Genomic DNA, 25,924 nt, shown 5'->3' with positions numbered 1-25,924 from the left:
ACATTTACATTTTTATTATACATTAACATTTTTACATGTACATTTTTAGCTTTTAGTTATGTAATAATCCTTTACGGGTGATTTTTTTCCAAAACGCTGAGTTACGTATTCGCTTTATTCGATTTAAAAGCTAAAAGTATAATTTTATACTTTTGCCATAGACATAATATTTATAATGAGCAAAAATATGCATTTATAAGTTTGTTAATTACAAATCAAAACGCTAAGAAATTTAGATGTGAGCTTAAAAATGATAGAGATATATAAGTATAAATATAGAAGTTTTACGGAAAAGTTTTCGTATATAACAATTAATTATCGAAATCAGAGACTATCTCACCTGTTTGCTCTTTAAAAAATTTATAGCGAAAACGTACTTTGCTACTGCTACTTTTTGTACTAAACTATTATTTTTATGAGGTAATTTATAAGATTAGGGTATAATAGAAATATATTTTTTAAATAAATTTTTGTCTTTAAGGTCGTTTAGAATTTTATTCTTGACATTGCATTAAAGTTGCTGTTATTTTAACTAATATTTTTCAAAAAGGCTTTCACATAAAGTTTAATAACTAAAATTAGGTATACGCCTTTAATGTATTTCATAAACGCAGGCAAATAATATAATATTACTAAAATTAAGACGTTTTAAAGTTTTTGCTATATACCACCCGGTAGCACCATTTTACAAAACCTGTATCCTGTCTAAAGAGCATTTGGGTGAAGCCTAAAAAGTGCTTTTAGCTCCATTTTCGAAGTAAAAAAGATTTGAAATGTAAAATACGGTTACGTCTTTAATGTCTGTTTTAACGTTTAAAAAAAAAAAACGAGTGTGCTTTAGACCACACGACTAAAGTAAAACTTCTACACAATAGGCCTGCACTGTGTCTTAGATATACGAGACGTAACGTGCTATAAGAGAAAGAGAGAAAGAAAACTTGTATTCGCATCTCTCTCTCTCTCTCTCTTGCTCCGTTCGTCTTGCCCGCTCACACTTTTCGTAACGCTTTCGTCACGCATTCACCAGCTTACTCCCCAAGTCAAACATGCATTAAGAAGTTTTGCTTCTCTCTTCATAATTTCGGTATGATATCTTTTCTAGACTTCTCGATTTTTTGCTTATATTGTGTGTTATGTTGCTATCGGAATTAATATTTCTCTGATTTGAGTCTTGGCATCAGAGTGGGGATCGCTTTGCGCAACGACCCCTGTGGTCGCAAACCTAAAATCAGTTCAGTAGAAAAATAATTAAGTTGTAAAAATAGCACTCACTAAATTTCTCTATCCATAAAATGTTGAAGTGTAGCCAATATCCGTGCCGATTATTGTACTAAGTTGTACAGACTGACAGGCTCTGTGAGTGCAGTGTACTAATTTGACGTAACATCTTTGCCATATAACTTCCGCCACCCATGAAGGCAGCCAATACTTTTTTTTAACCATTTATTTTCTTGCCAGACGTGACGATAATTTTAGGTGGTTTTGATAAAAAATACGGCAAATTTTTTTTTACAACAATATCATATTATTTTGTTGTGTATAACTATATATATACATTTGTATATTCAAATATTAAGGTGATCTTAATTAACTTCAAATACTGTTATAAAATATTGTTGTGTATACTTTTAAAGTCTATTTAGGCCTCGTGATAAATATTTTCCTTCTCCTTTCTTTCTTTAATATCCTTTGCAAATGTTATAAGTATGTACTTAGTTTGCAGTCTTTAAAATCATCATTACAGCCTTTACAGTCCACTACTGGACATAGGCCTCCACAAGTTTACGCCAAAAATAACGTGAACTCATGTGTTTTGCCCATAGTCACCACGCTGGGCAGGCGGGTTGGTGACCGCAGGGCTGGCTTTGTCGCACCGAAGACGCTGCTGCCCGTCTTCGGCCTGTATATTTCAAAGCCGGCAGTTGGATGGTTATCCCGCCATCGGTCGGCTTTTCAAGTTCCAAGGTGGTAGCGGAACTATGTTATCCCTTAGTCGCCTCTTACGACACCCACTTCTTTAAAATAATTCAAGGTAATTAATAATTAAGTCATGTGATCTTTACATTTTGACACTTTCGTCATTGCATAAAAGATGATTTTTCTCAGCGTATGCACCACCAACGACGGTTTAAACAATGGCCAAATATAAAGTTGGAGACAGAGTTATTTTGACAGATACGGACCATTGTTATAACGGTGTGCTGAGAAATTTTCAGCTTCTTCTACGTGACATTGGCGAAATCATCTGTGCTCATTTGGCACTATTGAAAGCTATTAGAAGAAGAAGAAGAAGAACTTTCAGCTTTCATAAAATGACAAAGGTCTGGTTTTCGCTGGATCTTGGGAGAATATTAAAAAAAGTGTGTGTATGTGTGTGTACTTATATACGCACATACACACACTAACTAACTTCACGTTGCTAACTTCTTCTTTGTTGACAACTTTAGGGCGTCGTCGGTTTTATGTGACGTTGTGCGTGTACATCGTAAAAAAATACTGTTATCATTTTCCCTAACGCACTTTGGCGCAGTATAACATCAAAAACATGTACGTTTCACACACACGTATGGAACTCAAAGTAAATGTAATCGTTTGTTTTGTTCTACTTTTCACAGCTCATTAATTTTTCAATATTGTTTGACGAATATTGAAAAACGTATTTTCATTAAACTATAGGTTAGTTTTTGTTGTTTATCTCGATTAACAATTAACTGTAATCTAAAAAAATAAACTATTTATTCTAGCGAGCTGATTAACATTTTTTATCGTAACACATTTTTCGTCTTGTATTTTTATTTCGCTGCGTGGCTACGGCATTAAAGAATATAGCCACCCCCTATCTTCCCGGTGTGTCGTAAGAGGCGACTAAGGGATAACACAGTTCTACTACCACCTTGGAACTTAAAAAGCGGACCGTTGGTTCATTTCATTCACTTTTACCATCCAACTGCTGGCTTTGAAAGACACATGCCGAAGACGGGCAGCAGCGTCTTCGGTGCGACGAAGCCCAGCCCTGCGGTCACCAACCCGCCTGCCCAGCGTGGTGACTTTGGGCAACACACATGAGTTCACGCCGTTTTTGGCGCGAACTTGTGGAGGCCTATATGTCCAGCGGTGGACTGCAATAGGCTGAAATGATGATGATGATGATGAATGATGATTTTTATTTTAAAAAATAACACATTTTTTTGCATCATCGTTGTTATAGAGTTCTAAGTTCTAAGTTTGTAAGCTTTCACGGCGAATACAAAACATTTTTTTATGGGATTACCAGTTCTGTTTCGATACTCCGGATTTCTCGGTGACCTTGCAAACCTTCTAATAGACTCACTATAGACGGCGCCACAGTCGCTTAGTCATTATATCAAAAATTTCGATCTACCGAGTACATCATTCCATAGCTTAATTGGCTAAAGCACCGACACGGTAAGTCGGAGATGCAGGTTCGATCCCCGCTGGAACGGTCATTTTTTGATATGATATTAAAAAAAATGTTTAGAATTTCCTAATGTGTGGGTAACACAAAAATAAATCGTATGAATTAAATAATACTGCTTTCAAGCAGTGTTGTGTTCCTGTGGTAAGGTGACCAGAGCTCCTGGGAAGATTGGGGGTAGGGACGCGCTTGCTATGTTTCTGGTGTTGCAGGGGTCTATACGCTAGGATAAACTCTTACCATCAGGTAACTAGACTTAATTGTAAAAAACGCTGTTACTGTTACTCCTCACGAGCTTTGTTAGATTTTACTTGCACTGACAACTCTTTAAGGCCAATTTTACTTACAGCGATTGTTCCTCTGAAACTCCTATAATAGCGTCAGCTTCTACATCGCATGAAAAAATAACCACAAGAAGAATCCCTAAAGCAGAAAAATATTTTACAAATACAAAATACCGAGTGCGTATTGAAACCGTGTTAATGAAACTTTCGTCACCACTAAACCAGAATGATCAGCAATAATGAAGTTGTTATACAGGCACGTTGCTTAGACTTTTTTGCCGCTGAGTCAGCTGGCGTATTGGTATCGGGTTCGAAAAAACGCCAACGCGTTTAAAGCATAAAAAGACATCGGATAGCCTACGTCAGCTTTGATAGTTTTACTTTGTCGACACGCTTTTTAACCGACTATCAAAAAGGAGGAGGTTCTTAATTCGATTGTATTTTTATTTCTATTTTTAATGTATGTATCGTTTGAAGAGCCAGATCTTTTGTTCGGTTATACTGCGAAAACTACTGAACCGATTGGAATAATACTTATAGCATGAGATACGTGTTTCGGAGAAGGTTTAGTATGTGATATGTTGGTGATTACTTATCGTGTAAAAAAACATGGACGAACAGAGCTAGCTAGTATTTGTATAATACAGATATTATTAAAAATCTATTTAATAGGTTAAATAATAAGTAATTTTATAATAAGTCATAATACACAATCAATTTCCAGTATAATTTTTGTTACGTCACAAAAGAACAATCTTTCGACGTCACAAATTTTTTTAATGAAATAGTATTGCAAGCAAAATCAGCAAATACTTCATTTTAAATACTAAACGAACAAAACCGTAAATCACAATAAAACCTGTAAATTATAAACAGTTGTCACCTACTTATTCAGTGGTTAAGAAAGCGTATTGTTTACTGTCACCGCACAAATTGTACAATGCCCGGAAGATTTTGCGACATCGTCATTATATGAATATAACTTGATGACTCGGTGTTTGAAGTACTTAATCAATTAAAAAAAATATAGGTTGCCATTTCGATTGTATTTATTTAAATTTAATGGAAACGTTTAAAAATAAAAAAAACTCACATTGAATGTTTGTTGATATATGTAATTGCAATAAAATAAGATTATAAAGAGTTGTACATGTAAATAAATAAATTAATTTTAAGAATTGGACGATACGTTAGCACAACGGTCAGAGCGCATACATTTGTATTGATAATACAGATGTTTGGCGTGATCTGGGCGTTTGTGCTTGTCTATTGTGTGTTTTTCCGGACCCTCGACACGGGAGTAAATCCTTGGTGAAGCTGTTGTATGTATGCGCAAACGCGGTACATAAACAGGCCTTAAAATATCAAGCAATACTCGTAATTTCTATAACTCTACAGTTACAAATGTTATGTATTATTTTATGTTTCTATATGTATTTTTGAGTGTAATAAAGTATAAAGTATCCAAACGCAGTTGTAATTACGTTTTGTTAGTTAATATACCCGCGGGATTAAATGTTATGTAAAGTTATATAGCCTACAATTTCACAATACATAAGTATGCTACCGTATTAATAGTAAATGGGCTGTGATAAACCAGTGGATAAGTCATAATAATCTTAAGCGAAGGTCGGCCTTTCAAGTTTTGACAAACGTTTTTTAATTCTGTTACTTAGCCGACTTCAAAAAAGGAAGTGTCTCAATTCGATTTAATTTTTTTCATGTATTATTACCTCACATATTTATACTGCGTGTATCGATTTTGATCGTTCTTTTTTTGTGCGAAAGCGTTCGTCATTTCAACGAGATCTGACGTGTTTTGAGCTATCCCTAATAATGCGTTATTGTTATTGTTCTATTATTGTTGATGTAATTTGCAGCAAACGCAATATTTTTCTTAATGTTTGAGTAAATGTGGCCAATTATACAAATCACATCATTTATTTAAGATACGTATGTCATAATATTAAAAAAAAGAAACTAGTTCTTGATAGAAAGTAAAAATTATATGCATATTCTTAATTGAAACCGTTTAAAATGATTCTCATAACAGATCGTAAAGAAACAATATTATGGTATTAATAGCTGTTATATTTTACCATAGCGTATAGTACGGTAACCAGGATACATACACATATATATTATATTTACAATTATATAAAGTTGGACTTGTGTCCCTCTATATACAATTGTAACATTGAATGAAACCTTAAGAAGAAGTTATATTTTTCCTATTTATATAAATATTACACGCAGTATCGTACTCATAACCCTGAATTTAATACCAGGGTTTTTGCGAACTGCTCCGAAGAGCCAGTCAGCCAGAAAATAACACTTAGAAATTTGCATATTAAGAATGTCAGGTTTGTGAAACGTTCTACGTTCGTTGTTTGGTTGTATGGTCACCATACACACATGGAACATAATCGATTACACTAGAGACAGGCGTGTAACGACGTTGTATAACAAAGTGACATCATACTTAGTGAAAGTTCACCTCGACGCACGTTTAGATTGACCGTATCATACAAAAAAAAATTGAATAAATTGTATGGATCTTGAATTTATTAAATTTTAATTTAAAAAAATGTATACTAAACTATGTAATTTATTAGTACTAATTACTATGAACTAATAAATTTGCAGTAACATAGATAGGTACAGCAGTAAATTTCCAGCTCAAAATTTTTTAGTAGAAAAAATATCATATATTATCGTCAACTGGAAAATAATTGTAATATCAGTATTAGATTTTCACCTAACAAATATTGATGAACATCAGTACAATAGTTACATACATTTACTATCTACGTGTTAGGTTATCAGTGGTGTTATCAGAAGCGATCACACGTGGATAGTGACACTATCAGCGTGTACTAGATAAGATAAATGGACAAGTCTAGGCTAGCGTGTATTGAAGTACGGTCTAGGAATGCCTACCGGGCATCTTGGATATCACCCGTAAATGGGTTCTCCTGCGATACCAAAAAAAGCGTGTATTGAAGAGTAAGACTATTTATTGATTAATGTAATTAGGGCCTGTTTAAGTTAAAGTTTAGGTGGCGCATAAACTACTGATAAATTTTGTCAGCAGAAGATAAACAAGTCCTTAGGGTATGCTTCACTGTAACTTATCCAAATAACTAGTATCGAATTAGATTTTTTTTTGTGTTCTTTATTGTCAATAAAGGTTTGTATAAAAGGAAATATAAAAAAATAATAATAATATAAATATAATTTTATAAACATTCACATACGATCGTCTGTTCCTAAGGTAAGCAACTTAATATTTGTGTCACAGGTAATAGCCGACTCCTATAGCAAATTTTATATGTAAATATACATGGAAATAAAACGTATATACAAATATTACTCCCAGACTCAGGCGGGAATCGAACCCACAACCCGCGAAACAGAAAGCAGGGCCACTACAAACTGCGCCAACGGGACTAGTCAACTAGCGTCGAAAAAAGACGACTTATCTACGAAAAAAATAATAATTGTATCAGCATATTTTATAGCTTGTGGATTCCAGGTTGCGAACAGAAATATTTGACAGACAAAGTGAACACTTTTACCTGTTAGATGAATTGGCTGCTTCTTCAGCACCTGCGTAATATTCAATTAGTTGCAAAGACAAGTTGAACTTCAAGTTTTACTGAGCATATCTTGTTTATATGAGTTATTAATATCATCATAATAATATTTTTATTCCAAACACGGTTGACGAAGGACAATATACGCATTGATCGGTTTTCTTGGTCATGTTATTCTCAGTAATTCCTTATTTGTAACGCGGATTATTCAATTAATTAATGTATGAACGGCAAGAATTTTTCACTTGTATTGTTTACTAGCCTAACTTCGGATCGATACATATTTTTTTAGTCAATATATCTTTTTTTCGTATGTGCCACAATACGATGATAATTCAGCCTGTAATGTCCCACTGTTACATACATAGGCCCCCTTCTCCGTGTAGGAGAAGGATTGGAGCTTAATCTATCACGTTGCTCAGCTGTTGATTGGCGTATATATTCCTTACCATGAGTAATGATTGCTATCAGGTATTTATGATAACAACCGGAAACGAAACCTGAACGTGCTCTCCAAAGCACGGTTTGGAGACCTACAAGGACAGACATCCAAACCGGAAAATAGTTTGTAGCAATACAAATATCCATACCGAGCGGGAACCGAACCCACAAACCCGGTATTTACGTGCCTACATGAACCACTACACCAGAGCCGGTTGTTATGATAATAATGAACCGTAATAAAAAGAAAGAACAATGCGATTCGGTACAGTCATTTGGAAGATATGCGCGTACATTAATTTCGGCGATTAGCTTTTATTTATATGTATATAGCTGACCCCGAAAACGTTGCTTTGCTATATATGTTATTAACCTCCTTAATCCCGTGTAACTTAGGAGAATGAAAAATAAATGTTGGCCGATTCTCAGACCTACTCGATATGCACACAAAATTTCATAACAATCGGTTTACCCGTTTCGGAGGAGTATGGTAAATAACATTGTGACACGAGAATTTTGTATATAAGAATATTTATTTTTGAACTAGAGTACATCGGTTTTATGTAACTAAGCTGTCGTTTTGATAATAAGACAAGTGTCTATTGAGATAGTCTTATCAATAATAGTTGGTCGTATTATAAACTAAACTCCTCACGTGTTCGCCTTTAATGTCGATATTGTTTTGATACTGTGCGAAAATTTCTTAGTTTTATGTAGTAAACAGCAATGACTCTTCTTAATAAATAGGGTTATGTAAGTAAAAACAGAGTTTTAGAGTTCCGCCTTTAAATAAAGGTACCTTTACTTTACGTTTATTTTTATTTCCACATTGTAAAATTAAGTAAAATTAAATCAAAATCTGGATAATCTAGTGTTATATAAACTATTAAATCATATTATTAATAAAATATGTTCGCTTCAGCCTGTAATATCCCACTACTGGGCATAGGCTTCTTCATGTAGGAGAAGGATCAGAGCTTAATCCACCACGCTGCTCCAATGCGGGTTGGCGGATATATTCTCTACTATGAGTAACAACCGGGACCGACGGCTTAACGTGCTCTCCAAGGCACGGTGAGAGAATATAATATGTTAACGTAACATTTATAAAATACTAATTTAGTCAATTATATTTTGTAATTAATAAGATTTTACTTAGCAAATTATAATTCCCACCAAAACCAGTTTGAGGTCTAAGCTCGCGTCGCTGAGTAGACAAGTTCCTTTAATCAATCTAATTGAAGCCCTTTACCCTTCAATAATCTGATTAATCATGATTCATCTGGCTTTTTACGTTCATCTTTCATCTTGACCGCCCGCTATTATGTAATGCCTGCTATACGAGGGACAATGCGTTTAAAAATTATGAAACAATTATTATTCAATTTATCGGAGATTTATTTAGTCCTAGTTTGAACTCACGTGTGGTTCCTAACTAATCGATTGCTAGTACTGCCCTCTGACCACCTGCCGTGATTTTAATTGGCAATTGGCCCTCTCTATTTGTAAAGCCTTGGAGGGTTTCACGCTGGGTGGTCACCCCACGAAAGTTTTTTTACACTTTTTCTTTCTTATCGAATAATTATCCATGGATGTGATACGCTGTCTCGTCACGGTTGTTATTGGTGTGCGTGTATCTATATTGTTGATAGTGATTTGACTACACATTTCGTACAGTTTTCCTTACTTGGACTCAAAATTCGAAGCGTAAATACGCTTTTGTGATAAATTGAAATTTATGTTTTCATTTCCAGCTTGTTTGATTTAGTGTTTAATATACCTTGACTACGGTAACGGTTTCATAGAACTTGAAGGCCGTCTATCCTATGAGGTAGTAATTATTACATATACATGATCAATTGGTTAAATTGTAATAAGAAGCTTAAATTATAGTCGCTTATTCTTTTAAAATGTACAAATGCGACAAATGGATACTTACATCTACTTTATATATTTTAAAAATAGTCCATTGTTAATCGACGGAACAAGTTCTTTTAACTGACGACATCGGTACAAGAAGTATAGTTACGAGTTCAAAATACTTCGCTAAAAGAACAAAAAAAACAGTATATTTTGGGTATCAAGTCCATAGAGTTAAAAAGCTTTCATCTTAATAAACAGACTTTAGTATTTACGATTTTATTTTTATTTTCCACACATTAGGAATTCTAAACATTTTGAATATCATATCAAAAATCGATCTAGCGGGTACATCGTTCCATAGCTTAATTGGCTAGAGCGCCGACACGGTCAGTCGGAGATGCAGGTTCGATCCCCGCTGGAACGGTCGATTTTTGATATGATATTCAAAATGTTTAAACAGACTTTATACAAAATTATTATTCAAATTGCAGCTATGAAATTTAAATTAAGCGCGTACCAACAAAAAAGTAATAAATAAATCAACATTATAATAGAAATGTAAGTTGATTTATTATAATATCAGTTAATGAGCTCTCAGCGGGTTCCCTAACGTTTAATACCTCATCAAGTCTCACATTGTGTCTGAGATAATTATAGTTATATGTGTACGTCTATATTTATAATGGTAAAATTTGAAGTAAGTTAATGTTTTCAATCCTATTTCAGTTAAATTTAGTTGATTAGAAGATAAGCGTTGTAATTTTCGAAATTTGTTAGCTTATATTCTTTAATTATAATCAAATATTTGCCATATACTTTTTACTTTCTTATTTATTTTTATTTTACAGTTTAAAATAATAAAAAAAAGTCCAGAAGCTAAAAATTAATACATATTTTTGTAGTTAAAAATTATATCCCAGTAAAGTGGAGGTAAGAAAGCTGGCTACGTTTTCCGGTTGAATCATAATTCCCATTCTCTAATTAATTAAATCAAATTTCAATTGTTTATTTCGATTAAAAACTCAAAACGACTAGCCGTTGGCGCAGTTTTTAGTGATTCTGCTTTCTGCTCCGGGGGTTGTGGTTTCGATTCCTACCCTGAGTCTGGGTGTAATATATATATATATATTTATTTATATATGTATAATTTATATGTATGTTTATCAAAAAAAAAATCTAGCTATACCAGTCGGCTGTTAGCTATAATACAAGCATTAAGTTGCTTACTTTAGGAACAGACGACCGTGTGTGTTGTAAATATATATAAAAATATTGTTTTAAAGCCTACTTGAATATAGATATTCTTCAATCTAAGGTCATTATAAACATGTCACATGCAATTCAAGAATCAAGCCTGTAACAGATAAAAAGTCGGACAGTAGTGAAACTACGCTAAAAACATCGTCCAAATTTTATATTTATTTCTGCAACAGGATTATTTATATTCTTAATAATACCGTTTCAAACGACATTGTGCATGTATGTCTATATAACGGCTATTAAAAACACGTTAACTTCCATTTGTAATTCTGAAATAACGTATGTTGTGAATCTACATCCTGTACGATGCTGATTTATCTGAACTCAGCTGAAGCAATCTTTAAATATATCACTGAGCACAAGTACCTTCATAATAGAGAATGGTTGAAGTCGATTCTGACTGGCTCTTCTACTAAAGCTTGGGAGACAGTTTAGCGAAGAGGGACGGCATTTATCAGGTATGATAATGACCAGGTATTTTTTTTACAACTACATCGGCAAACAACGGCACACCTGATGGTAAACGGTTACTTTAGACGCCTGCAAAAACCGAAGCATACAGAAGACAGAAGACTCGACAGAAGTTGCCTTAAATATCCGTTACGTTTTTGGAAATTTTACATTTTTTTTGCAATGATTATAATTTTTCATACCGTGTTGATCTGAAATGCAATGCATTACAAAACTAAAAAACAAAAAATAGCCGAATAGAATTTATCCATTCTCGAGTTTGGCGCTTAGAAACAAAAATCGAAAATCTTAAATCGAATCCACTATCGTCGGAGTCAAACAAAACTTGCAACATTAAACCACAGGTTGATTTATCACGTTCAAATAAAATCAAGATAATTTAAGATGGCGGCTTACAGGCATACGCCGTATTTCGTAACACAGGATCGCGAGTGTCCCGAGGCTAAACACGATCACTCTTTACATAAATTGCAATCTACTCTTACAATTTGATAAACAAACAATTTACTACTCGCTTCGCTAACTGAAATGTGATTATTGGGTGTAGCAGGGACTAGGAAAATTTGTCACGAAAGTTTGTATTTATTTAGTTAGATAGTTAGTTAGTTCAGCCTGTTGCTGTCATAGTATATTCATTATTATATATTGTTCATTATAGTATAGTCAGAACATAGACATCCCCAATTAGCAAGTTGAAGTGCTGGTAGGCTGGTCACCTGTGTCGCAGGACCGATGGTCGTTGGAGCGGACGCGTCCTGGAGTGGAGACCGCGTGTTGATAAACGCAGTGTGGGACGTGATCCGGCCCATTGGGCCGACGATCTACGTCAGATTGCCGGTGTAGGCTGGATGAGGATTGCTGAAAATGTATTTATTTAACACTTTGAAAATATGTAGTGCAATTTTCTCAAAAATGTGATAGTTAGCTAAAACTACTAGCTTTTAGGACGACCGTTTGGTATAGCGATATTTTTTTATATATTAAACAGTGAACGTTCAGAGGTTCTATTTTCTAAGTCTTTCTTAGAGCCGAAAAACACTTATTAAAATCCATGTCTTATTGCCTCCACTGGTGACAAGAGGGCTGGTACATTTTTGCCCAAATAATCGGCATAGCTATTCAACGGGGTAATGCTGCCAGCATTCTTGGCACCATTCCACGCGGACACGATCTTTATAATAATATTTTCTTATTTATAATAAATATTTAGTTCTTAAATTTTGAATTATAAATATGTAAAATAACGCAAAATAATATGTTATCAGCTGCAGGGCAGCCTATTAAGAAAACCAAAGTTAAACAATATCAGTTTTCAAGATCGTATACTAAAAAATAAAATAGCTAATGAATTACGAAATAAAAAAAGTATCCATATAATTTCGTTACATCAACAAAAGTGTCTATTTATACAAGTGTTCATACAACCTCGTAATGAATGAAGCAATTTTCATTTATACAAATAATTGACAAATTGTAAACAAACAATTGAAAACGAGTTGAGTCACTCTCTATAATATGACAAGTTAAATGTTTACTGTTTAAGTATTGAAGCAAAATAACAACACTGGTAACTAGCTTTGATAGGAATTGTTGTTTTTCTGTTTGTATAAATCGTAGTGTATCTTTTATAGTCTAAAATATAATTAAGTATATGAGATACGATTATAGTAAGTAGGTATTTAAAAAACGGTTTTGAGAACGTAAAGATTATAGAAAAACTAAGTATATCGTTTTGGACATGCAAGTAGTAATGAGTCTTAAAAAATAGATTATTTAGAACTCTCACTGATCTTTAAATAAAACATTATTTATTTATTTTTTGATTATTATTTTATCATGTATTTAGTAAAGAATTTAGTTTGTTAAATTTAAATAATTAAATTTTTTAAAATAGTAAACGCCAGTTTAAGTTTCAGATCTCAAGACAAATTATCATTAAAAGCTGTATCGTAGTTTGAACTCGCTTTGAGGTGTGAACATTATCATTTATGATAAAATTAATTTATTAACATTATTTGCTTAGTCTGATTAGTCAGTGGCAGTAATAATAATACCACTTTCATTCTTTGTCGTCACAAAACAACAATGTTATCTTGTTGTATTATAAGACCAATAATAACATAAATAATAATTTAATAACACATGCTACATGCACATAATATAGATACCCATTGAATATCTTACATAAACATGCATGTGTAGGTAGGTACATTATAAATACAATCAAGTGGTTAAATACTCCTTGCTGGGTTATTATATAAAATCTGTATTAATTAAATAAAATTTAGAACTAAACAAGGCCTAACCTCTGTTTATCGATTCCACAAAGTATCTACAGTTATATTTTGTATAGTATTCAGAGGCCTTCGAATTTATTGATCGATTAAGTAAACAGTGTAAAAATCAAAGTTCAAGGCGATGCTTGGTTCGTTAGAAGTTTGTCTCTTACCTAGTTACGTCATCACCAGATTCACGTCCGTTACGGTATAGGCTTAGGATTGGTTTTAGTGTAGGAGCTTTGTATCAATATTTTTAATACTATAAATACAGAAAATTCATAATATTTTAATTGAACCAGTAACGCGCCACTGCTGGGCATAGACTAACTCCATGTAGGAGATGAGTGGGAGCTTAAAATGTTTAACACGCGCAATCGCATTCAGTCTGTAACATCCTACTGTTGGGCATAGGCTTCTTTCTCGAGAAAGAGGAGGATTGGAGCTTAATCCACCACACTGCTCCACTGTGGGTTAGCGGAAATGTTCCCTACTGTATGTAATGATTGCTATCAAGTATTTCTGATAACAACCGGGACGTGCTCTCCGAGGCGCGGTGGGGAGACTCATAAAGACAGACATCTAATCTAGAAACTAACATTTGTACAAATATCCACCTCAAGCGGGAATCGAACGAGAATGTTATATACATATAAAGAATATTAAACTGGATTAATTAAATATTGATTTAAATAATTATCAAAAAAAAAAAAAAAAAATTAAAAGTTCTCAACTGAACAAAAAGGTTGCCAGCTCTAAGTACATATTTCGTTGTTGCTAAGGCAGATTAGCCACTATTAGACCGTGGGCACAGAATGACTTGGTTTTCGATTCTCATTCAAGCTGGAACTAATTTTAGTTCGAATTAAATATTTGATAAAAAAAAAAAATATAAGTTCAGTTGCATAACATTTTATTTTTACACTTTGATCTGTTTTTTTGTAAGAACGTTTTTTAACTGTGTGTATTTTTGTCATGATGCACGCATATGGTTGTACTTTCATAACTTTTATTTAAATATATTATACTGTTTTATACTTGCGTCGTGGTTACAGCAGTAAAGAATATAGCCACCCCCTCTCTTCCCATGGGTGTCGTAAGAGGCGACTAAGAGATAACACAGTTCCACTACCACCTTGGAACTTAAAAAGCCAGCCGATGGCGGGATAACTATCCAACTACTGGCTTTGAAATACGCAGGCCGAAGACAGGCAGCAGCGTCTTCGGTGCGACAAAACCAGCCCTGCGGTCACCAACCCGCCTGCCCAGTTTGGTGACTATGGGCAAAATAGTGTGGCTTGTCCTAGAGGTCTATGTCCAGCAGTGGACTGTATTAGTCTGATGTGATGATGATGATGATGTGATGACTGTTTTATTATTTCAGATATAGTAATACTGTTTTCAAGGAGTGTTGTGTTCCTGATGGTGAGTAAGGTGACCAGAGCTCCTGGGGGGAATAGGGGATTGGGTCGGCAACGCGCTTGCGATGCTTCTGATGTTGCGGATGTCTATAAGGTATGGATTACCATACCATAGCGATTAAGCTTACCATCAGGTGGGTAGGCTTGTTTGCCGACCTAGTTATATATTTAAAAAAAAAATGTTAGTGTGTTTGATATTATATTATATTGATATTTGTTTGTGTGTTTGTGTGTTTAATAAACTATTGTTATATGTTGGTGTAAAAGATTTTTTTTTGAATTATTGTGTACTTGATTTTAGTTTAACTTTTTGTCCTACAAAAGGAAAGAGGCCTATGCATATCAGTGAAATGCAAACTGAATCAATCAATATGTACTAAATATTCTTTCCCTAACTTCCTATTATTTTTGTCATTATTATACAGATAAGTAACAAAACGATATATTTTAAAGTTAAGTTTATATACTCGTACAAACAGAAGCGGAATACTTTGCAGTATTGTTTAAGAAACGATTACAGACAATTGACCTCAGCGACCCGATAGAGTTATTAATTAATCAATTAAATTTATCGCACAGAACTACGACACTCGGGAATGGCCGATTTGATTAATTTGATTGAAACGTAAACAAAAAAAAATCAAAATCGCGAATCGCGTTACTCGAGTAAGCTTCAAGAGACCTTTTAAATTGTCATTTTAGAATTACAATTATTACTATATTATATGTTAGTAGCTATACCTATGCGAATAATTTGCACTAAATAAGTATCATAATTATAACATTATTAATATATATTATATATATTATTAATATAAGTATAATCATTATGACATATTAGATAAGATTATAAAATTACAAAAAAGTATTTATACGTGAATCGAATTGAAATTGAACATAAAATTTACCAATCGTCAATCATGTTGAGGTTGCTTCAATATCAAAGCCATCATAGAGATAATTTTAATAATTAATTAATTTACAAAAACAAAAGGAACAATAATTTTTTTCGTTGTTGATGCCGGTAAAGTAAGCAATTATCTATATAATGATATAATATTTATGTAGAGTAATTGTGAGTTTTTTTCTGAAAAGGGAGGCAAACATCTTAACCGTAGCTCGTTAATATATATATATGATACTAAATATACTAGCTATGTTCCACTACCATCTTGAAACTTATGAAGACGACCGATGACAGGATAGCCCTCCAACTGCTGGGTTTGAAAAACACAGGCCGAAGACGGACAGCAGCGGACGGTAAAGCCAGCCCTGTGGTCACCAACCCGCCTGCCCAGCGTGGTGACTACGGGCGGCTACGGCTATTTTTGGCGCGAACTTGTGGAGGCCTATGTCCAGCAGTGGACTGCGATAGGCTGAAGTGACGAATAGCTGTGTGTCGCGTTTTAAATTTCGTAATTTCCGATCCCGTTTGAATATTGGGATGAAAAATCGTTTATGTGTTATCAGGGAACTCCAACTATCTGTGTACCAAGTTTTATTACAAACTGTCCTGTAGTTTTTGCGTCGAAGAGTAAACAACATACATTCAATATCCTGCAGAAAAAAAATCCTCTTTTCAATTTATAATATTTGTGGGATTAATATTTAAAAAATTAATTGTTTTTGATGATAAACGTGTCAAAAAATCTAAATAAAAAATCTCTGTACTCGAGTCAGCTTCAAAATACTTTTGATAAGTCATTTTATAAATTAAAATTATATCATTTACCATGAACTGATTGTAATTAATGTGAATTATCACCGATTTAGAATGTAGATTGTGTAGAGAAGAATATACAAGAACTCTTAACCCTTTTAACAACAGAAAGTAAACAATCGTGTTGTGAAATCGTTTCACTTGTATGCAAATATGTTAAAGAAATCATTGTTATCGCAACATTTAATGCCATTCTTAGTAAGAACCATAATGAGGGTTAATTAGCGAAGGATAAAAAAATGTGTAAAGGCATTTATTCACATAAATACATTGTCACTAACACGAGAACACAATTTCATATAATAAAAAAAAAAAAAAAAAAAAATTAAAACAAATTCGACATCCCACTTGTAAGATATAAATGACTATGAACTAACAAAAACAAAACAATGTTTTAGAGTTTTGTTTGTTTTTTAATGTTATTGTTAATGGTACTTTATAAACTATGATTAAAATATTGAAGTGGTTTTATAAGTTTATATATATATAACAAGGTCGGCGAACCAGCGTACGGCTCACCCGATGGTAAGCGATTACCAATAGCTAGTTCAGAAATTCAAATACGTTGTTTTGCAAGATATACCTACCTATTAATTTTTCCTCAATTCAAATCTTCGACCTAACCTTGACCTGACCCTAATAAAAAATAAAAGTATGTTTGTCAGCATCGACACGCTACTGCATTGTGACATAAAAAAAGTATATATTCTATTAAATGAATAAAATTATTGTTAATTAAAACAATAAAACTTCAAAATCAAATTTTAAATTAACGCGTACTGTTTGTATCGGTACAGTAAATGCTGTACTATTATATATGGAAATAATATTTGACTTTAAAAATAATTGCAAAGGCGATGTTATCACTAATAGTGACCTCTTACAGACAACCTCCAAAAATAGGGAAAATATTTATGAAATAAACAATAAATTATTATCTAAACTACCTATTATATACAATACTCGTAAATAAAGTAAATAAAACGTATATACTTAACATAGGTACAAAAAGATAAGTAAATAATTAAACATACGTAGATAAATACTGCATTTTCATTTGTCTCTTAAAAATTTGAATCGACTGCGATTGACGTAGATTCAACGGAAGGGTATTCCATAGACATACGCCGAGTTGCACGAAACAAAATTAAAATTTAAGTAGAGATTAAACTAATTTAATCACGAGAATTTCATACAATTCTTGCGATTAAATTAGTTTAATCACTACTTAAATTTTAATTCCTTTTCGTGCAACTCGGCGTTACAGCTTTAATCGTAAAGGATTAGTAAGTAGCTTTGGTATACAGGTGATTTTAGTTTGTCATATCATGTCATGTCAGTCATCTTGAGATCGAGGATTTAGCATTCGAGAAACAGTCAGAATTAAGAAAAGTAAAGCGATCTTTTAAGTAAGTAGAAGAGTTACCACGGAAAAGGATATAGTAGAGAAATATAGAAGATGCATGTTACGTCGGTCTCTTATTTTAAGGCCAGTTCAGCTGTAGTCGATAATCTGATATATGATCTTTTTTTTTTTCAGGGCATATTCATATATGAGTCTAATAATTGTGTTTTGAAAGCCTTCTAGTATATTAAGGAGAGTTTCAGACAGATCAGAACACCGTTGGTCAGCATAGTCTAGGATATGAAAATAAAGTGAGTGTGCAAGCGAAATTTTTGTTTTAGTAGCTAGCAAATGTTTCCACTTTCTCAAAGTGCGTTCCGCCGCTATTAAAACAGATATGAGGTAAAGAAAAATATATAACACTATTCTTTTCATAGCACTTATATCGTTTATTTAGGATTAAACTTCAAAAAATCCAAATTATTTAAAAAGTAAGGAAAGATAAAGGCGTATCAAAGGCGTAATTATGTCACGCCGTGCACGATTTCGGCCAATTAAAATAATGACGAAGAACAAATTGAGGCGTTTAGAATGAATAGATAGTGGTTGAAATTGTGACTGGGTCGGAATGATGATTTATGCAATTTCATAATTTTAATGTGTAATTTTTAAATAAGGTTTTAGATACGTTAATTTGGTAACCGTCAGATAAATATAATGCGTAAAATAAACGCCACAAACTTCTTCCTTCGTTCTTCTAAAAAAATTTGTCAATATTCTGATACTGCAGATTCCTCGTCTTGCAGTTTTACCCACGTATTTTTGAGCTGGGAATGTTGAAATATAAAGGAGCCTATGAGTTATTCTTACCACGTTTCATTAAAGCCAGATTAGCATTTTTTGCATCAAAGAGTATAACAAACATCCAACCTCATTTGACAATTACGAGTATAATATTAGTAAACAATAACATTGAGTTGAAATACAAGTGGATGTGATAATGTATGTGTATGTGGAAGTGAATGCGAGGTCAATCACTCAAAGGTTTTCTTGGTTTTATGCGTATAATGGAATTGTCACATACATTAACGTTAGATTGGCGCCACGCATGCAATGTTTGTGTTAAGACAAGTAATTTGTCTCGATTTAGTATGGTCATTTTAGTATAATAAATAAAATAAAGAGTGCCTTAGTGAAGCCAAAAAGTTGTGGTATTTCATAACACTTGCGTTTTTAAATTTTCTTAAATTCTAGATTTTTCGTTTTGATCTTTTAAGAATTTCCTGTCACACTTAATATACTAAAAATTACAGCTATTCAAAATTTACGGTAATCATTTTAGCTGTTCTAATTTTTCTGTACTAGTTTTTTTTTTTTTTTTTTTTTTTCTTTTATTGATTTTAGGGACTTTTGTCCTACAAGGACACGCCAGTCCCATTATAACTTTTACAAAATAATCGGAACACAACTCTGTACTAGTTATTTTGCACAGATTAAAATTATGTTAAAAAATCTTTAAGTAGTATTACAATTTTTACGATTTTAATTACCATATTACGCAGGAGTCATAGCCATTAATCTTTTTTTTTTGTAAAAAAGGCACACAAATATTTTTTCTGTTTTTTTATTCTTTATTGTAGTGCGAGTTTTATTATAATATTATTTTAGTATAAATTTCCTGTAATGAATAATATTTTTATCAGACATTTAGCTAGTTAGGTTATTTTATTTATTCTTTTTATAATATGTAACTCGAAACCTAATAGTAATGGCGTCTAAAATCGAATGTAATCTTTTTGTTAAAACTTTTTTATGTACTTAAATTAATTACATGTCAAAATAATGTAGAAATCATGTTAAAATATACAAAAATCTGTTTGAATACGGAAACATTGCGTATTCCTCTAAGTAACTCAAGGTCTACGCTGTTTTATTTAACTTTTTGCAAATAAATTCGGCGAGTGTCGTACGATGTGTAAATTTTAACACATGTAACATTTTTAGTACAGCAAAATTAGCAGAGTAAATAGTAATATAGTATAGTAAAAATAATTTGATATATAGAAATAACAATTGTGTTCTTAATATTAACTACATAGTAAAGTATAATACACAATTAGCGATAATTATAAACAATTAAATGATGTAAATAATGTTATGTTTGTGTTATAGGCAACAGCCGGCTGATATAGCTAAATACCTTTTTTTTCTGATAAATATACATAGAAATATTATATATAAATGAAATATCACACCGAGACTCAGGCAGGAACCGAATCCGCAACCCGCGGAGCAGAAAGCAGGGCTACAACAAACTGCGCCAACGAGCTAGTGGACAATTAGAAAAATTACTTGAAAACTATTTGCGAACCTCCTCCTTTGAGTTCGGTTCGAAAGAAATATGTAACATAATTTAGGTGCTTCTTAGCTATTATTTTGTTAAGAGTGCTTATGTCAACAATTTTGATATACCTAATTCTTTGATTAATATCAAATAATAGGTAATTTTTGTTTGAGACGCACAGATGCTAATCGTGATCAGTAATTGTAAGCATTTCTTGTGTTTTAAATGTGCCAGAAATGGGTAGGGGTTATTTTTCAGTGAAGTATTTATAATAAGGATTACAACGTCTTTTTATCGCCTTCGAGTAGGGAAAGAATAACATTTAATATCATTTTATATCATCATCACATCACATCAGCCTATCGCAGACCACTGTTGGACATAGGTCTCCACAAGTTCGCGCCAAAAATGACTTGAACTCATGTGTTTTGCCCATAGTCACCACGCTGGGCAGGCGGGTTGGTGACCGTAGGGCTGGCTTTGTCACACCGAAGACGCTGCTGCCCGTCTTCGGCCTTCGTACATTTAATATATATACATATAATAAAACATTTAATATAAAATTTAATAGCTAACATTTGAGTACCAATGTTTTTTACCCACCGAGACTTCTCGATTCTCATACTAGTCTACATCTCAGCTAAAAATACTTTTTTTTTAAATTGCTCGTCTGAGCACGCATCGCGCATTTTTATCCAGAGAAATGAATGCGTTCCGTGAGATTTCGCATAGATCGTGATACTTTTGTGTAGAAAAAATATTTTCTGTGCGTAGATTATTTTAGTTCGTGAATATTTTTTTAAAAACAAAAAAAAAACTCTGACGGTTGATTTTTTCTTTTCTACAACTAGAAATGATATTTGAATTAAAATATATATGTAATATAGTTTGTGTATATGGGTGTATTTAATAACAAAAAGTGGTGGGTTTCGTAACGGTTTTTCCCACGAATGGTAGGTTTTTCGGAAAGTATATTCAGGTATATACCTATACCTAACTACATATATTTTGAATCCGTTGGTTGGTGTACATTGATATAATACGTAATTGATCACAGATGAATCAAAACTGCATTTGAAAACCTAGTCGAATAAAATAATTGTGTTTGCTCGCAAACGACAAAAACCGACTTCAATTATATATACCTACAAGTTGACGAAAAAAATTAACGAACGCACAAGTCGTCACTCGATTTTTCTAGGAACCCATCATCAGGTCCTGGTTTCCTTATCATGGTACCACCCCTAAGATCCTTTCCAACAAAAAAAGAATTATCAAAATCGGTTCATAAACGACGAAGCTATCCCCGAACATACATAAAATATATATATATATATATATATATATATATATATATATATATATATATATATATATATATATATATATATATATATATACGGTCGAGTTGAGTAACCTCTTTCTTTTTTGAAGTTGGTTAAAAAATTACATTGTTTGATTTTTATTATTTAAAATGGTAGGTTTACTTGATTGTATTTTTCATAATTATATTCATAGGATTCTAGCGGTTATTTTTGTAGGTAAATTAAAAATTAACACAGTAATGTTAATCAAACATTTAATTTACATTCAACTACGTTTTGTTTTATAGAAACCACAAAAACAAGTAAATTATCAAATACGCTAAGCAAACATAACAAACGTGTATTAATTGACAAAATTGTCTGTTTGTCACAACCAACTAGGTGGTACTTATGTGTATGTCGTGTTGAAATTATGGTAATTTATTAACATAAGGCTGGTCACGCGAAAACGTTAATCTTATGATGTTATTTACTAGTGGAATGTTGTAGTGGTGTATGAAATTAGTAATTAAATGAACATTCACTTTAATATACTAGATTTTTCTTGCGACTTTGTTCATCATCATAACAGCAGCCTTTCGCAGTCCACTACTGGACATAGGCCTCCACAAGTTCACGCCAAAAATGAATTCATCTGTTGTTTCTTTACTTTTTCTTGAACTCTTTGTTCGTTAAGTTTTAATTTGACCGGGAAATGTACTTAGATGAGTTTATGTTAATCGAATTATATGCTATACCCAATAGAAATGAATAAAGAGTTAGGCTTAAAAGAGAAAATCAAAATCAAAAATGATTTTATTCAAATATGCTTCAGAAGCACCTTCGAATCGTCATTTTACTAGTTATAATTATTATGGTTAAAAGTGAAGCTACACCGATTTGGAATGTACATTCTGCAGAGAAGAATTATCAAGAAACTGCGCAGTTATACTTTCAAAAAAAAAAATTGTATTTTAATATAAAATTGATAATATGTATCATGCAGGAAATACAGCGTCACAAAGCTGAGCTAAATTTAATGGGACGGGATCTCGGGACAAGTACTAGCTTTCCACCTCCTTTATTGGCAGTCATTTAAAAATTAGAACTTTAGAATTACAAACGAGAAACCGTATAAAATTACTTGGAGATTTATGTGATTTAAGAAGAAATTTGACAGACAGATTAGCAGACAAAAGTATAGTAAACAATTGTTTAGATCATTATTTACTTCATTATGATCTTTACATTTTTTTTATACCTAAACATATTTCGTGTATAAACATCGGGTGTTTTCAATTTTATTAAATAATTATATTAATGTCTTGAATAACGTAAGTTTATTTAACATGCCCAGTAATAAGATAGGCGTGTGTCTTTTGCGTGAAGTAATTGACATAAAAGTATGCGGTAGTTCTTATTGAGATAATTAATATGTAAAAAAAACGGCCCAGTGTGAGTCGGACTCGCGCACCGAGGGTTCCGTACAAAAAATATTCAAATATTTTTATTATATGATGGAACTAAAAAATTTTGCTTTTCGCAATTTTTCCTTTATCTGCGCTATAAGACGTTTCTTCGTACAAAATTTCACGATTTTTAGTGCACGGGAAGTACTCTGTAGGTTTTGATCCCCTTGAGGGTGTCGAAAATTTGTAGCATAAACGGCCGTATCTTTGATTACGTTGTCTTGAAAGTTGGCGTTGAATTTCAGCTTGATACCTTTAAGCGTTCCTTAGAAAAAGGGTCTTGATAGACAGACGGACAACAAAAGTGATCCTATAAGGTTTCCGTTTTTTTCATTTTGAGGTACGGAATCCTAAAAAATAAATACCTTACCTTGTTTTACCTATGTTATTAAAAGTTATCAATATAAAATGGCCATTGACAAAAAAAAAAAAACGCCTCAATTACAATTGAGATATAAAAAAAACTTCAAATTTACTTTTTTATCTCATATGTTTATAAAAATGCGGTTATTTAGTGATAAAAGTGGTTAATTGACGAAAATTAGGTCTTCTAACTTTTAATTATACGTTATTTTATTGTTTACTTATAAATATTTAATTCATTCAAACGAGTGTTATCAAGATAACCCGCGGAAATTAAATTCTAACCTGTTGGTAAGTCTTGCATGAGTTGCCACCACGGTTCGCTCCCCATGGCTACCCACCAGGAAGTACGGTAGTGGGGTAGGTAACGGTATGACGCTTATTGCATTATGCAACCGTATCGGGATGCTATATGTATACGTCCTAATAACTGGCACTAGGGTATTATTATTCTTACTTAGTAACTAGTACTGGTCCATTGTAGATGCTTATATGAGTATGATTTTTGTTTTTTTTTAATAATATGAAAACCAAGAATTATTGTATTCGAGTAGGCCTCAAAAATACTTTCAAAGTAAAACATTTACATATGAATACTAAATAATTTAAATAGCAAATTGCAATTATTATACTGTATCTACATATATTGTTATTGCTACTTTTATTTTGATAGAATTTAATATTTTTTGCAGTGAAATATAATAATTATATATAACAAAAATAATGAAATATAAAAAGAATATTCTAAAATGAAAAAAAAAAGAGTAAAAGTTCCTTCCGATACCGGGAATCGAACCCGAGCCTCCTGGGTGAGAGCCAGGTATCCTAGCCACTAGACCATATCGGATCGCGATGTTACAAATCAAAATATGAGTTAGTTCATTCAGCATCACCAGTTCAAGAAGCAAGTCATTGTAATATTGTACTTTTGTTTTTATAAAAAAAAAATATCATTTTGCTTACGACCGATCAATGCTATAACGAGCTGCATGAGATAAATATATATATCGCAAAAAAATTGTAATGGCGTCAAAAACAAAATTAGTGAAAAGTGGTTTCTGCTTTCCATGTAACGAAAACCAACATGCCTAGTGTTTTAAAATATTTTCGTGCTAAATTTATATTGCCAAATAACAGAGTATCGAAGTAGGTTGGTTAAAATTAACTGATGTCGTTAACTGACCTGAATAATGCGTTTAAATAAACCGCCTCTAGACCTACATTTGTGTTTTAATATAAATTTGTACTACTGTCACAATTATATGACGTATCACTCGCCCGTCAATGATCTCATAATGAATATTTTAGTACTTATTTTTCGTTTTTGCGCGTTTTGTATAAACAAAATTAAAATAAGAATACTTTATTCCAGTACTTTAAAATCACTTTTAATTTATCATAACAAAATATTTTTTTATTATTAATTAAACCTTGCTAATTAGTAAGTGGTAGTGGGCTGTGTCGCAGGACCGACGTCGCCTAGAGTGGAGACCGTATGTTGGTAAACCCAGTGTGAGACGTCCCCCGGCCTGTGGGACCGACGATCTACGTAAGATTGCCGGTGTAGGCTGGATGAGGATTGCGGAAAACCGGGATGTCTGGCGCGTACTTTCAAGAGGCCTATGTCCAGCAGTGGACTGCAATAGGCTGAACTGAAATTAGTAATTTTATTGATGAAGAAATTGTAATAAAAATTCGTTATTTATTTATTTATCATAATATCAAACGTATCTACCTTATGATGACGTTTAAAACTACAGAATTAATATTTTTCCCTACAGAATAGACAATAATGTAATTACATAAAGACGGTAGACTCGACAGGTGTTGACTATTGCCAGAGAGATCAAAAGTTTGTTACAAATTTATATTCAAACCGTGCTAAGCCGGGCTGGTAGTGGTGTATATTTTATTTATATGCCGTAAAGTATGTTTAATATTTTTTATGAAAGTGCTAATGTAAGGTTTATATATTTAGTTAAAAAGTTATTGCGTTAATAAAACTTTATTATAATCGTTAAAATAATTATGCTAATGTCGGATTAAAATTGTGTAAAATTATTATATGACGGTTTAAGGTACAAAGTAGAAGTTTAAAACAAATTTACGTGGAATAATGTATTTCGTTTAAAAACGACGAATACCGTTTGTGTCGTTATTGTAATGTATATAGTAGTAATGTATCAAAATAAAATTTACGAATGAAAAATAAATTTAAAAACAATAAAAAATATATAAAAAAATAAAGAAAAAAAAGTATTGCATCGGCCGGGAATCGAACCCGGGCCGCCCGCGTGGCAGGCGAGCATTCTACCACTGAACCACCGATGC

General features: G+C 32.6%; 2 non-coding genes across 2 annotated transcripts; both read right to left on the bottom strand.

The window, feature by feature from the left end:
• Window positions 1-24,368: 24,368 nt before the first annotated feature.
• Trnae-cuc lies at window positions 24,369-24,440 on the bottom strand. The gene has a single exon. It is a non-coding gene; the product is annotated as a tRNA-Glu (tRNA).
• A 1,413-nt stretch (window positions 24,441-25,853) lies between these two features.
• Window positions 25,854-25,924, bottom strand: Trnag-gcc. The gene has a single exon. It is a non-coding gene; the product is annotated as a tRNA-Gly (tRNA).

This window comes from Melitaea cinxia, chromosome 5, assembly GCF_905220565.1.
Source record: "Melitaea cinxia chromosome 5, ilMelCinx1.1, whole genome shotgun sequence".
Classification (NCBI taxonomy): domain Eukaryota; kingdom Metazoa; phylum Arthropoda; class Insecta; order Lepidoptera; family Nymphalidae; genus Melitaea; species Melitaea cinxia.
This window is presented reverse-complemented; position numbering and strand designations above follow the sequence as displayed.